This window comes from Melospiza melodia, chromosome Z (assembly GCF_035770615.1).
Source record: "Melospiza melodia melodia isolate bMelMel2 chromosome Z, bMelMel2.pri, whole genome shotgun sequence".
Lineage (NCBI taxonomy): Eukaryota > Metazoa > Chordata > Aves > Passeriformes > Passerellidae > Melospiza > Melospiza melodia.
This window is the reverse complement of record NC_086226.1, coordinates 53,416,371-53,430,262: the sequence shown is the minus strand read 5'-3', so window position 1 is coordinate 53,430,262 and position 13,892 is coordinate 53,416,371. Positions and strand designations below refer to the sequence as shown.

The 13,892-nt window shown below is 35.3% G+C and overlaps 1 long non-coding RNA gene across 1 annotated transcript in view; it reads left to right on the top strand.

The window, feature by feature from the left end:
- Positions 1 to 11,421, top strand: part of LOC134432164 (uncharacterized) — a 43,729-nt gene extending 32,308 nt beyond the window's left edge. The window contains exon 3 of the long non-coding RNA XR_010031239.1: positions 11,341 to 11,421. This is a non-coding gene — a long non-coding RNA (uncharacterized LOC134432164). The remainder of the gene's footprint in view (positions 1 to 11,340) is intronic.
- Positions 11,422 to 13,892: the final 2,471 nt, after the last annotated feature.

The following is a 13,892-nucleotide window of genomic DNA, read 5'->3' as shown; positions in this document are numbered from 1 at the left end:
GAAGGGAAGGGAAGGGAAGGGAAGTTCCGGGAAGGGAAGGGAAGGGAAGGGAAGTTCCGGGAAGGGAAGGGAAGGGAAGGGAAGGGAAGGGAAGGGAAGGGAAGGGAAGGGAAGGGAAGGGAAGGGAAGGGAAGGGAAGGGAAGGGAAGGGAAGGGAAGGGAAGGGAAGGGAAGGGAAGGGAAGGGAAGGGAAGGGAAGGGAAGGGAAGGGAAGGGAAGGGAAGGGAAGGGAAGGGAAGGGAAGGGAAGGGAAGGGAAGCTAGCAAAGACTTAAATGTTCTTCAAGCTTCAGATATATCTTGTTTTCCTTTGTTCAGTCTACTTTGGAGAATGATCAATAAATTTAGTTTAGACAGGACAGAAGGAAGATAAGCCTTGATCTCAAGATCAGATGAGGTCACCCAGAATTTTGTCCAGATGAAATCTGAAGACCTTGATGGTGAAGATGGCATGACCTCTCCATACTTCTGCTGTACTGCTGGGCTGTCCTATTCAGGAAAATATTTATCTTGATAGCTAGTCTTAACCTCTGTGGTCATCGTTTATGTCCACTTTCTCTTGTTTTCCTGCTCTGAATAGCTGCAAGGGACCTCACTGCAGCTCCTTGATATCCTTCTCAGGGGTGCTGAAGCTAAGTGCCTCTGAAACCATCCCTTCTCCCGGCCAAAAGAGTCCTGGTCCTACAGTGTGTCGCTGAAGAAGGGCATCTTCTCCAGTGCCTGTTCATTTTCTCTGCTCTCCACAGAACAATGCCCAGGTAATCGGTGTCAGTCTGTGTCAGTCAAACTGGATATTGCATCTAGATTTAGTCTGATGAGCACTATGTAGAGGGAAATAACCACTTCTCATAACCTATTGGGCTTGTTCCTTTTCATACACTCTCAAGATGCTCTTGGCTTTCTTTATTACCAGACCACAGTATTAGGTCATGCTCAGTGTACTGTTTTTATTTTAATATTAAGAAAAAAAATCAAATTCATGTAAGTGTGGTGAATAATGTAATTCAATGGATGGTTGAACTTCAGTGATAATGATCAAATTTTTATGTGGACATGTGACTTCATGCGTACCTTATCATGCTGTCCTATTTAGAAATGGCAAATGAATGCAATATTGCATTAAATGATCTATCTGCCTAAAAGGCAATAACTTTGGATCTTATATTCTGGAAATTTTGAAGGTATTTTGTCCTTCAAATGGGAAGGCTGTTGAATGTTACATGAGTTGCAATAATTAAATATCAGCTCTGTCTGGAATATTTTAAACGCAATATATTGAAAGAAACATATCCTAAAATCACCCTTTGAAAGGTGCATCTTAGCCTCCTTCAGGTTAGGCATGATATTGGATAATTTTAACTTATTTTTAAAACCATTTGACTTTTTCTGTCTCAATCAAAAATAATATAAAAAGAAGTATGTAAAGCCATGAATTATAAACTGTTTTAATTATCTGGATTCTGTTAAAAGCCAAATTGCTTTCCAGCTCTTGGCACTCCATGGAAACAGAGAATGCAGGAACAACAGAAAACAACACCATGAAGTGCTCTAATGTGTGTGACAATAAGGTCAAAGCCCATTTGAAGAAAATTCTCATTTTAGATGCCTTTCCACTGAGTGAGAACTAAGAGATTTTTAACTTTATGTTTTTCCTGCTTGTATTTCTAGGTATACATGCACTTATTTAGTGCATTTGTAGTGTATGTATATAATTCACTGTGTGGGAACTGTCCATTGTTTTCATAATCTTAAATAAAAGCTAAAGTAGAAGGGATTAGTGAGTAAAAATAGGCAGAAGATCCCTGATCTAAACAGAAAGAATTAACAGTTTAATTTCCATAAAGAAACCTGTTGTACTCAGTGTTCTCAGGGTTAATATAGAAGGTTTTTACCTTACAACGACACAGCAGTCAAATCTCATCACCTTCAGCAGGAATAATTTATGGTTTAATCTTACATGCTGGCGTATTAAATTAGTATTACTCATCAGAACTCACTTATTAATAAAACAAGCTGAATTAGTCACCAGAGAATCATATTTGGAAATTCAATGACAATTTTACATTTTTAATAAAGGCTCAGAAATATTATTGCAGAGCAGGTGGTATGAAGAAATGTGGTCAAATTTGACATTCATTAATAATTGAAGTGTGGAACGTGACAGAGGTGAAAATTGATATTGATTTTTTTCCCCTCTAATATTTGGATGAGTTCTGAAAAGTAAATAAAATGAGATAACAAGACATATCAAGTCACCCTGATTTCTTTGATCATCTCTCCCTGTATGCACACATATATATCACTATTTTCCTTATCATGTTTTTGAATAATTCAACACTCATAGTCTTTCCAGTTCAATGCATTATAAAACATGCTCCAGCTGAGTTTCAATCATATTAGACTGAAAGCTGAATTTTTTATGAAGGATTATTTAAAACAAAATGTGTCTTGGGCCCTACAGTCTCTGAAACCAAACAATCCTGAGAGTTCAGTGAAGAAATGTCAACACAATGGAGAATTTTTCTATTCAAAAAATTAAAGGAATCCTGTTTGATGTATATTAACCATATCAATATTAACAAACTTCTGCTGGATTTCAGAAGTGATATGACAGCAGAAGTACTACCAGGCTTGTATTTTAACTAGATGTGAAAGCTCTGAAATACTTGTACTCACGCTGAACTTGACCTGCCTTTGGGACAGCTGTAGCAGCACTCCTACTGATTTCAGTAATGCCAATTTTCAGGCTCAGTTGAAGCTAGACACTTCAGCCTCATTGGACTCTAAACATGCAAGGATGGTCATCAGCCTCTGCTGACCAGTCTTTGGCACACTGTAGGCATCTTCATGGAGTACATTCTGTGGGATTTTTGTGGCTGTTACAGGTCTCTAGTTTATTTCATGGTGCATGGGATTTTGTTTCAGCATTCCACACCTCCTTCTGTCCTCACACAGGTTTTTGGTCAAGATCTTCTTTACTAGACATCTCTTGGTTTACATTCTTCATCCACATGAATATCTAGTTCCATTGTCTTAGCCCAGTACTAGTTATACCAATAGGAGAAGCTAACAGAAAAAGCTATAGTCTTCTACTCCAGTGTGTTTACAAAAGTAAATTCCTTGCTTCTGAAGGAAATACAGGTATGTTTTCTCTCTATAGGTGAAAATGCTATGGTAAAAATAAAAGAAAAAATAATTTTTTACTCCAAAGTTTTCTGTATAGAGTACTTCAGACTCAGTCTTCCATTTGCACTCAGTACTTCCATTTGGGACTTTAAAATAGGCACTGCATAACTTAATTTCAGATTCTTTGCCATATCACTCTTTCTTTTGAACAATCTCCTACAAATTTGCGTAGAACTGCAAGAAAATCCTGTTCTCATAGACTTTATCAGAGTAATTTTCTGGTTTATATGCTATACAAATTATTTAAATAGTCAGCTCACAGACTGTTTTTCAATAGATTTAATAATCTTGGCAGAATAATTTCTCTAGACCTATTCTTTGAGGAGGGAGGAGATCAAGGAGTATACTTGGATATTGACTGTAAAAAAAATAAAGGCAGCTAAAAAATGCCAAAGCAGCAGTACATTCAGAAAATAAATGAATAAACAGAAGTTAAGAAGGGAGGAAGTAGAAAAGCTCCAAAACATGAGACAGAAATTGTGCCAACTAATTTGATTTCTTTTTTTTTAAGGATGCTTTCATGTCTTGAGATGAACATCTCTCCTCAAAGATATTGAGCACAAATAATATTGATTAACTGCAGTTATTTTATGCTTTTGTGCCTTCTGTCTTCTGCTACTGCAGAGCAAGTAACTTTTTGAAGATCCAGTTTTCTGTTAACAAAGCAAATGGTTGATGCTCTAGGTCTCATTTGGTTAGAATGAATTTATATTGACTTCAATAGCCAGCATTAATGAAATCTAATCAAATAACTGAAAATATATTCCACAAGGTATTTTCCTTTAATTAGTGAGAAGTATTGCAGACATTATGAGATGGCTGAGAATTTAAAATATAATAATACATTATTCTTATTCTTCATTATTACTATTTATTATATCTTTCAAATATTAATGTTGGAAACATAATTCCAAACTGTGAGCTGTGAGCTATTTGTAATCTGAGTTTCATTTCTTTGGTTTTTTATTATTATGTGTAGGTTCTCACCACAGAAAGTATGATAATAGCAAATGTTACTATTTTCATTAAAATTAAACAATCACTTAATTGGCAACAATGCACTACTGGGCAGGTTAAAGTGTTCTTATGTGACAGACATGGTGTAAACAGGAACATGTTCCCTAATGCAAAAACTGCAGTTAGTTGTTCAACAAAAAGATGCAAATTGAAGAATTTGTTTCTCTGTGACAGTTACCAACTTTAGGAATGCTCTTCTATCAGCAAAAGCAGATTTGATAAGTGTAAGGAAAAGAAAAATCTGAAGAGGTAAGAGCACTTGATTTATGTTGATTGATCAAATTATGAGGAAAATTCTTAGGTCATCAGTGCACTATAGGCTGCAATGTTTTCTTCTCCACAGTCAAAACCTTACACAATTCTTACTGAGTCAAAAATGCCTGAAGTACTAAATATTTCACATCAATCACCTGAAGGTCTGGACACTAAAAATAGTGACCTTTTAATGCACTCCTCAGATCAGAATCCTGTAATTTTGATTGGATTCCTTTTGAAAGCATGGATTCCATTTGGAAAAAAAAATAAATTTGGTTTTCCCTCCTGAGTTTTGACAGCTTCTCCTACACACTTCCTCATTCCCACCTCCCTTGCCCATACCTGGAATTGAAGGAGGAATCTCAGGTCTTCTCATACTTCTCTGCCCCATATTTTATGGGGATATGTTAAGTCAGAGATCACAGCTATACTTTGGGAGGGTCTCTTTGTTCTGTGCTCTTCTTCTTAGGAAAAAAAGAAATCAGTTTCAGCATGTAGTCAGTAGAAAAGCTATGAAGACAACTCCTTTTACTGAAAAGAGTTTACCCTGTTGCAACATTTTCCTTTCTTCTGACAACATCCTTAATACAGATATGAAAACAGGGACCTCAGATTTCTTCAGAATACTTTGCTGTGATGTAAAGTGTTTCATCCTTCTTAACCTTGATATATTGTTAATTTTGTCCAGCATTACACTACATGTGTTACAAATCACACACAGGTTTATAGACATATATGTAAGACAGACATAGAAAAAATTGTGCAACACTTGTCAATACCTCGAGTAACTATTTACTATTACAAGTCCATAATAGATTGATATCTGTCTCAAGATCTGAAAAATTCTACCTTTCCATCTGGGAAAACATATGTTTATTACCTTAATTGCTACTAATGTTGGAGTAGGCATCATGATCTGGGTGACATTCTTTTGAATACATGGCACCCGTGATCCTTCTCTCTTTGCTGAACAATTGCTTATAAACCTCCCCAAATTGTCAGCTTGTATCTGTAACTGCCCATTGAACCTGAACTTCCTTGTAATTCCTCAGACTACCATTTTTTCAAATTCCTAGAAAACAAATCACAAAGTTTATTTACAATGATTTTGTGCAATCAAGATTCCCTCTTCCTTATTTTAAACCTTGAACTCAGACCACTTACTGTAGCTACACTAATTTTCTTTTGCCTGGTGGTGCTTAATCTGTACTGTTCTTAGGAGTTAATGTACTATCCAAAGAGAGATGAAAATGAGTAGTCTAGAAGTAATAACTAGCTTTCTCTCTTTCTGGAACCCTCCATTTACATAAAAGGTTGATTACTCCTCCCTCATATATCAAGGCATCTGACCTCTATTCCATTTCTTATCCCATTATTACAAGAAGATTACTTGATTAAAGAAATGAGTTAGTCAACTGCTATCAAGATTTAAAAATATGTCCCCTTTCTCATTTCAACCATTGAAAGAAAAGTGTAGAGCTTAGTAGGAAAACATCCTCTGAGATGAGGATACCAAGATAGTTATTTAATTCTTCATGTGATATATTGCTTGCTTTACTACTGATATCATTCCACTGATTTCTCTGCTGCTGACCCAAGAAAATGGATGACAAGTTCATAGTTCAGTATTCAAAAAAAAAAGTCAGAATTTTGTGACATAAGCGAGCGATAACTTAAATTTCCATTGCCAGGCAAGGCTGTGTCACACATTGTGGAAAATTGTGCCTATCAATTCTAGTTTTTCTGGATCCAGAATCTATCAGTGCCTATTATTAAAGGATCATGGAGGGATGACCCTGTAACACAGTGCACTTGCTATTAGGTTGTCAATATTGTCATTGAGCCTCTAAGGATCTTTGAATCTTCAGCAAACAGTGAACATAGTCATTTGAGCCTGTCAGAGTTCATGCTCTTTTGGTCAGTATTTGAGGAGACAGTGTATTTCTGTTTGCTGGCCATGACATCAAAGCCAAATTTTGGGCATCTGATTCTGGAGAGGAAATACCAAATTGATGGAGAATGAACAATTGGAAAGATCATTTACCTAATAAGAGACAAGAAGTCAATCTTTAGCTAAAAGTTGTAGGAAATTAATTCTTCTTAAATGAGTGTGCAAATATACAATGTGGTTTTGAACAACCCAGAGATCACTGAACACACAAAAAATACAGAAAAGCAGATTGCTTTCTTGATTTAATTTTTTGTCTTTTAGACAAGAAGAAAAAATGTATCCACACCATTGAGAAATGGGCAAAGTATTATGCTACTTGATTTTAAAAAATATTGTTTAGTAATATGTAGTTAATTGTTTATTTGGAAAATATTTACTGAAAGGGAATAAGAGGGTGCCATTATGATGGTATGGGGATAAATGACCATTTTTATCTCAAGTAACTTGGTAGTAACACTCAAGACTCGCTGACTTCTCTTTTTTAATGATGACAAAGATTAGAAAGTAATAGACTCTAAAATACTGAAGTTAAAATACAAAATCATACACGCATCACCAGTGCCCATATTTTTATGAATCCTGTGACAGCAGTAATTTCACTTTTATTTTCTATCATTTAACTTGTTTAGGTCATATTAAAAAGTAAACACCCTTAGTGTAGTCAAAGCTGCTAATTTTGGATTTCTGTGTATTTATGATGCAAAGACCTGAATTAAAGGTGTTAGGTGGATGTGAACTTGCATTCAATATCTTTTTCTTTCATTTCTTACATAATCTTCCTTGTTCACCTTATGATGTCAAACAGATATTTATCACCAACAACAAAGAGATATTTATCACCAACAACATGTGGTAAGGAAAACCACAGACAAAATCACAGAATATGTGAATACCCTGTGCCCAGAGCAGTGCTGTTTACTTCTGTTCATTCAGCTTACTTGTGGAAAAAAGCATGCAAAGTAGCTTTCCTGACAGTATCTCAGGATAATAACCAACACACAGATTGGCAAAAAACCTTATATAACTTGTCTGTGGCCCAGGCAGTAATTTGCATTTCATAAGAGTGGTGCTGCCTCTCTTCATGTCTAGAAATGCCTGCACAACTGTGTTTGGGACACTCTCTCCTAGCTGTCCTCCCCTAAAATGGGAGCTATTGTTACTCTTTCTAACAGACTTTTGTACCTCAAAGGTATCAGTGAGTACCATGTAGCCACTAAATTCATATTATTGTAACAAGGAGAAGCGATGTTTCTAAAATCCCATCACTCCTGCTAAAAATTGTACTAAACAAGAAAGATAATACATAAAGAATAAGTAAAACTTAAAAAAAATTACAAAAAATACTGTTAAAATGAACAAGATAAATGGTGATGGGTGGAGAAATGGTTCAAATATTATTTTGGGGTTTTGCTTGCTTTTATTTGGTGTTTGTTCTAAATTCATGTTACCTAGTATAATAATCATATACATTTACAGGGCTCTGTGTGCAAATAATAAACATGTCAGGAAAATAAATTCCTGGAATACATATGAAAAATATAGACAGCACATCTTTTCTACATAAATTCTTGTCTCTGTAATTTATCAAATGCTGTGTGGTCTGTACTACGATCATATATTATGAACAGTGAGATTTTTTTCACTTCAGCTAAGCATTTGCTTACTTGTCCTGCTCCAAATTCACTCTTGGTACACATAATTCTTGTTACTTTATTGTACTTACTTAAAAATACAATTAGAGTAATTCTATACAGTCCTTCCTTTCACTCCTTGGCCAAGTAAATGAAAACTATATATATATATAGGTCTAACAGACATCTGTACTCTTTTGTACCTGAAGGCATATATACAGCTTCCAACTAAGAACTTCTTTCAAAGCATCAGTGGTTCTCCCAGTGTTGCTTCTATTCTCTTGATGGATATGAAGGGAAGTTTTCTGACTTTCTCTAAATTAAACTTGGTTATTATTTTCCTCCTCTTTTTTGGACCACTGAGTGGTACAAGAATATTCCTGTCTTACTCTTTGTGTATTTTTGAGAGTTCACTATAATTGAATTCTGGTGTAACTTTTAGGCATTCTTCTCTTCTACTGAGTCTAACATATAGGGACAACCTTTACCTTCTCCTCCTGACATCAGTCTATCCTTGAATAGTCTTGATTTCTCAGTCATTTATTTCTAGCTTGTGCTACCAAATGAGGCTATGAAATCTCATTTTGGCATTGCAATTGGCAGAAACGACTAGGCATAGGAAAATAATCAATTCCTCTCTTCAGTCCTTCCAAGGCTAGAGGTCTTTAGCTCTTTTTCAACAACCTGTGAAAGCTGTTAGCACGAGAAGTAGAATACGTCTGGAGAAAAGCACATTGTCGAGAAAGGGAAGGAATAATCTGTCCTAAACTTTAAGACTGTTGACTGTCTAGTCACAATCATTTAAACACTTTTACATTCTACCTTCCACCAAAGCCAAATATTCCCTTCTACAGATAAGACTTTATACCTAGAAGCTCTGAAGGACTACTTGCACTCCTTAATCCTTGTCAGAAATGCTTTTGCCACATTCTTGCCTAATCGACATTAAATTGGTGATATATTCATTTATCTCAGGAATAGGTCAGAATCAGTATCTTTTTTTGCTTGCCTTGGAGTTGATGACTATTTCTACCTTTATTTCTTGGAAGGTATCCTTTCACTCTTGCAATGAAACACTGCATTTTCCTACTCCTTGAAGGTGCTTGCTTCTTCTCAGACAAGAGAAGGCAAGAAACTTTTTGTTGTCTAATTTTGTTGTTTGCAGGTTCCTTTCTCAACCTAAAAAGACAAAAATTATATATAGTGCATGGTGCAGTAAAAAGGAGGAAATAATCAAACTCAGATGTTCTTCTATTTAACACTTAAGCATCGGGTAAGTCTAGATGTCATTATAATTATCAGACTGTAGGCTACCAAGAGCATCGTCATGCATTGTATTTTATGTTGCAAATAGTATTTCTAAAACCAGAAGATTTTTGTATTATTTGGCATGTCTTCCATCTCTTTAAGTTCTTTTTTTTAACACTGTTGACACCTTAATATTGCAAGTCACATCTTATCAAGCAGCTCTACCATATGAATGTGCTAAGACAGTTAACTTCATTAACTTTCTATTCTTTCCAAATTAACAAAAGAAGGGAGTAAGAAATGAAAAATTAACTGTAATGCTGTTTGCACTTCCTTAAAATATGGAGAAATTGAAATGAAGCAGTGAAAATAATGGATTGTGTTGTTCCAATAAAGTATAGTTGGCTGTGCAAATCTGTGTACATTAATGCTTGTTGCAAGCCAGTTGTTAAAGTGCTTCAGTGTACCTCTAGTGGTGCTAGTGTCTTAGCTCTTATCACCTAGCTAATATTTTATTTGTTGTTTTCAAAAGTCTGCACTACAGATTCTAGTACTGAAAGAGTGTTCATATATCTCCAGGACTGTAAGTAATTTGTGATTATAATGGGCATGCATGGCACTGTTTTCTTTTTATTTTCCCTGCTCCCCACTGCTGCTAGAAAGTGGATGTGTGATAATGACTCTGTGAAGACACTAGCAAAATGCAATTTTGGCTAATGACTCTAAGTCCCTTATACTGTTGTATACAGTACACAATGCTGTTTACAGAAATACTTCTTCACATAAAACAGGAAGTCAGCAATTTTAATTCTGACTTGTACTGTAAATGTTTTCATCTGTCCTTTTTAAAAATATGTTTGATTGGCATAAGAAAAGACGAAGTTATACCCTTACAATTTTTCAAACACCTTTCTATTTATTTTCATTTTACTAATAATACAAGAGAATTAGCCTTGGAATTAGTGACAGTTCATAAAATAAGATTAATCTCTTGGATTATTGTTTATCTCTGTCCTCCATTGTCATGTCCTAACAATATCCCTTATACCAGTTCTAAGGGCTATAGAATGACAGTACGAGTGTTTTGAATTCACAAACCAGTAAACTAGACAGACTGCAGGTTAGTGAAGAGTTCCTTCTCATCTTGTATTCAGCATTTGGGCAGTTAACATGAGAAAAAAATTCACCACAATAAAAATAGTGACTGCAATTGTCATAACATTAAAGGACAGTATGTCACAACAGTGCAAATGATATGATGCATATTCAGATCAGAGACAGTCAAATGTATTAATTTGAGATTGATGCACAGACAGGCAACAGGCATTACTTTTATCTCCTAACATTACTAAAATATAGTTTGTAGTCTATTGATTGCTCCTACAAATAAATGATATTTTATACAAATTTCAAATTTAGCTTAATTTCTGGAAATAGCCATCTGATACACTATTGGTCCATAAGGAAGTGCCCCACTGCTGATATTTCCTGCAGTAAGGCTCCATGTTTGTCTCTGAATGCATTTTTAAGAGTCAATCATCTCTACCTATGATTCAGATTAAGAGTTTGCTATAGTCACAGCCTGAATTATTTGTTTTTTTTTTATGTTACTCTTGTCTTAAAAAAATGTTGAGATCTAAATAGTCAAAAAGTCTATTTTTGTTATTAGGCTCAATATCTGCTTGTTTCATAGGAATGACTGTTTTAAAGTCTTTGCTTTTAACAATTTTAAGTACATTCAGTAAGTAACACTTAAGGCATAATGAATGTGTAAGACACATGCAATTTCCAGCACAACCTTACATCAGAATTAATTTAATGGGGGATAAACTAGAAAAAAATGATTGATGTAAATATTAAAGGAAAAATGTTTTCATTTTTTTTCCTTTTTTTCTTCTTTCTTTTTTTAAAATTTTGGTGGTTTTTTTTGGTTTTTTTGTTTGTTTTTTTTTTTTTTTTTGTGATTGAAAGTGTAGCTTCTGGCTGCTTCACCTGTCAACGAGATAATAGTTGGCATCTCTATAGAATAAGCAATGATTACTCTCCTTTGCAGCTCAGAGGGGAAGCCAAATTATAATCTCTTGCATGTGTGACCAAAAGAAAAACAAGGCAGGAAACAAAAAGAACAGTCCTCTCAAAAATTCTTCAAGGTTAGTGTTCCCACCTGAATTTCTTTGTGTGTTTAAATACACCTTGATACATAGACAAGTAAACTTAAAAATGTAGATTTAAACAAGTATATGGAGACAAGATATGTATCTGTATGTATCTAATGTGTAGCTTGCTAATGTGTAAAAAGATTTCATTTTTACATGTCTATATGTATATATTTGCATGCCATACCTTTTGTGTATATGTTATATTCAGGTGTGCAGACACATAAGTAGTTTTGCCTTTCTCACTTTTTCCTTTCCTACACCGTTCATGACCACTCTATGGAAAATATACATAATGAAAACATTCACAAAAGTGTGTGCAGTCAGAAACACAGATACACATTAGATCTGTGTAGGAAAGTGGAGAGAGAATGGGATGGATGTGCAGAGAGAGGAAATAAGTTTGAATTCCTTGAGCTTCCCATGAATACACACATGTAAGCCTACACAAAAAACACACAGACAAAATTCTCCGCTACCTGTTTTCCTAGAAATCATAAAAAATGTCTCTGTTTATCCCAAGGCATAATTTGGTCAGATTTTGTTTATTGTATCACTTCGAGCCTGGTGATTTAATATTTTGCTTCAAATGCCATATCTTCTATCTATTATTTATGGTGATCTTCATATATACATAATTTATATATAAAGAAAAGTAGTCACAATGAAAGAAGGTATTGATCTTTAATTTTTTCCTTTTCTCTATATAATGCATACTTTGGACCTTCAAAAAAAGTAAAGACTGCAAAAGAGAAATGAAATGAGGGAATGAAAAAACCCACTTTCATGGTTTGTGAATTCTTTCCAGGAATTTTTACAAGAACAACACTTTCCATCTACTAGGAGATGTGACTTTAAACAAAAAGTAAGTTTGCTAATTTCTTTTTTGGGGGGGACGTAACTTGTATACTACTTTTGAATTGAGGCCCAAGTATGCGAAGGTGAGTGGAAAAGAAACTTGAAAAAGGAAGATGTGAGTTCAGGAAAATGAATAGCAAAGCACTTTACATAAACTTCCAATAAATTCACCTGCAGCCCTTACACATCAAACTATTAGATAAATTATTACTCTTTACAGAATTAGAATTCTTGCTTTTTTCTTTATTCTCCTTAAAAGTAGCCAGCTGGAGAGGGTAAACAAGGCCTATGTTCCATGTAGTGATGCTCCCAGTAAATAATCAATTTTCATTCTGCCAGTACGTAACAAGAGATATTGTCTAAATAAAGTATTCAAGGGTATTTTCCTTTTCCTTTTTTCCTGGCTGAGATACTGATTACATAGATTCTGGAAAGTCTGAATTCCTAGAAAATATTATTAACACTGAAAGTATAATTTTCTTTCAATCTTTAATGCAAACTGCTCTTTTCTTCTCAATCTGACTTCTGTTTAAATTGTGCATGTGTGTGGATTAGTGTGTGTGCATGTGCTTGTGTATAAGCTTTTAACAGCATGTCCTGGGCTGACTTTATGATGCTTGTATCCCCATTCATCTCTTTAGCCCAGAAATCAGTTTTGCCCCTTTAAGACTGGTTCCAAGAGCAGAGGCAGAGAGAGAAGAAGCGCGCTGTTTGTTATCACAAACTGCATTTGCTCTCCCACATCCTTCTCCTGGACTGTGTTATCTGCAGCATGGACAAATAGCAGGACAGAGCTCTCTCTCCTTTGTTTTTAGTTACTTTTAGCTAGCTGAGACAGAGAAGTTCCCTGGACTGTGGTTTTTCTTTTTCCTTGGAACTGTTTGAACCTGCTCTGGACTGAACACCAGCAGCTCACAGCTGTGGCCCACCAGGCCAGGCCTGGCCATGACATTTCCAGGACCAGAGGGACTGGTTACAGACTGGATGAGCCAAGACACAGCCCACAGAAGAGACTTCCAGAGATTGTCATCTCTTTGGACCAGCGAGAGGTTTTACTGTTTAATACTGTTAATTTTTTTGTGCTGGTGAACACTTTGCCTGTTAAATAAACAGGGTATTTTTCTACTTTCCTCCAAGGAAACCTTCTCCTGAACCAGCTGTGGGAGGGGCTGCTTGAATCTGCTTTCTAGAGGAAAGCATGTTCATGTGTCCTAGTTTAGGGCAAATTTGGGAGGAAACTTCCAAACATATGAACATTAACACAACTTGCTTGCCCAATCCTCTTGCTGTCTTGGGAAATCCTCAGATTTCCTATTTTTAAATTTTAGGAAAATCATCTGTTGAAATCATATGCACTAAGGGAAATAGCCTAATCACCATCAAATGGCTAAAATGCCATTACTTTGAAATTCTGGAAAGCAAAGATAAGTCTGTCTGAATGTCTTCTGGAATTCTAATTTGGGTATCACACAAACAAAAATCCAACAATAGCTTGAAAGAAGTAAGAATGGGACAACTCATGATAAGAAGTCTGTCTTCATATGAATTCGTGCTGACAGGTTTCTCTGTGCTTAAATGGCATGATAATTTT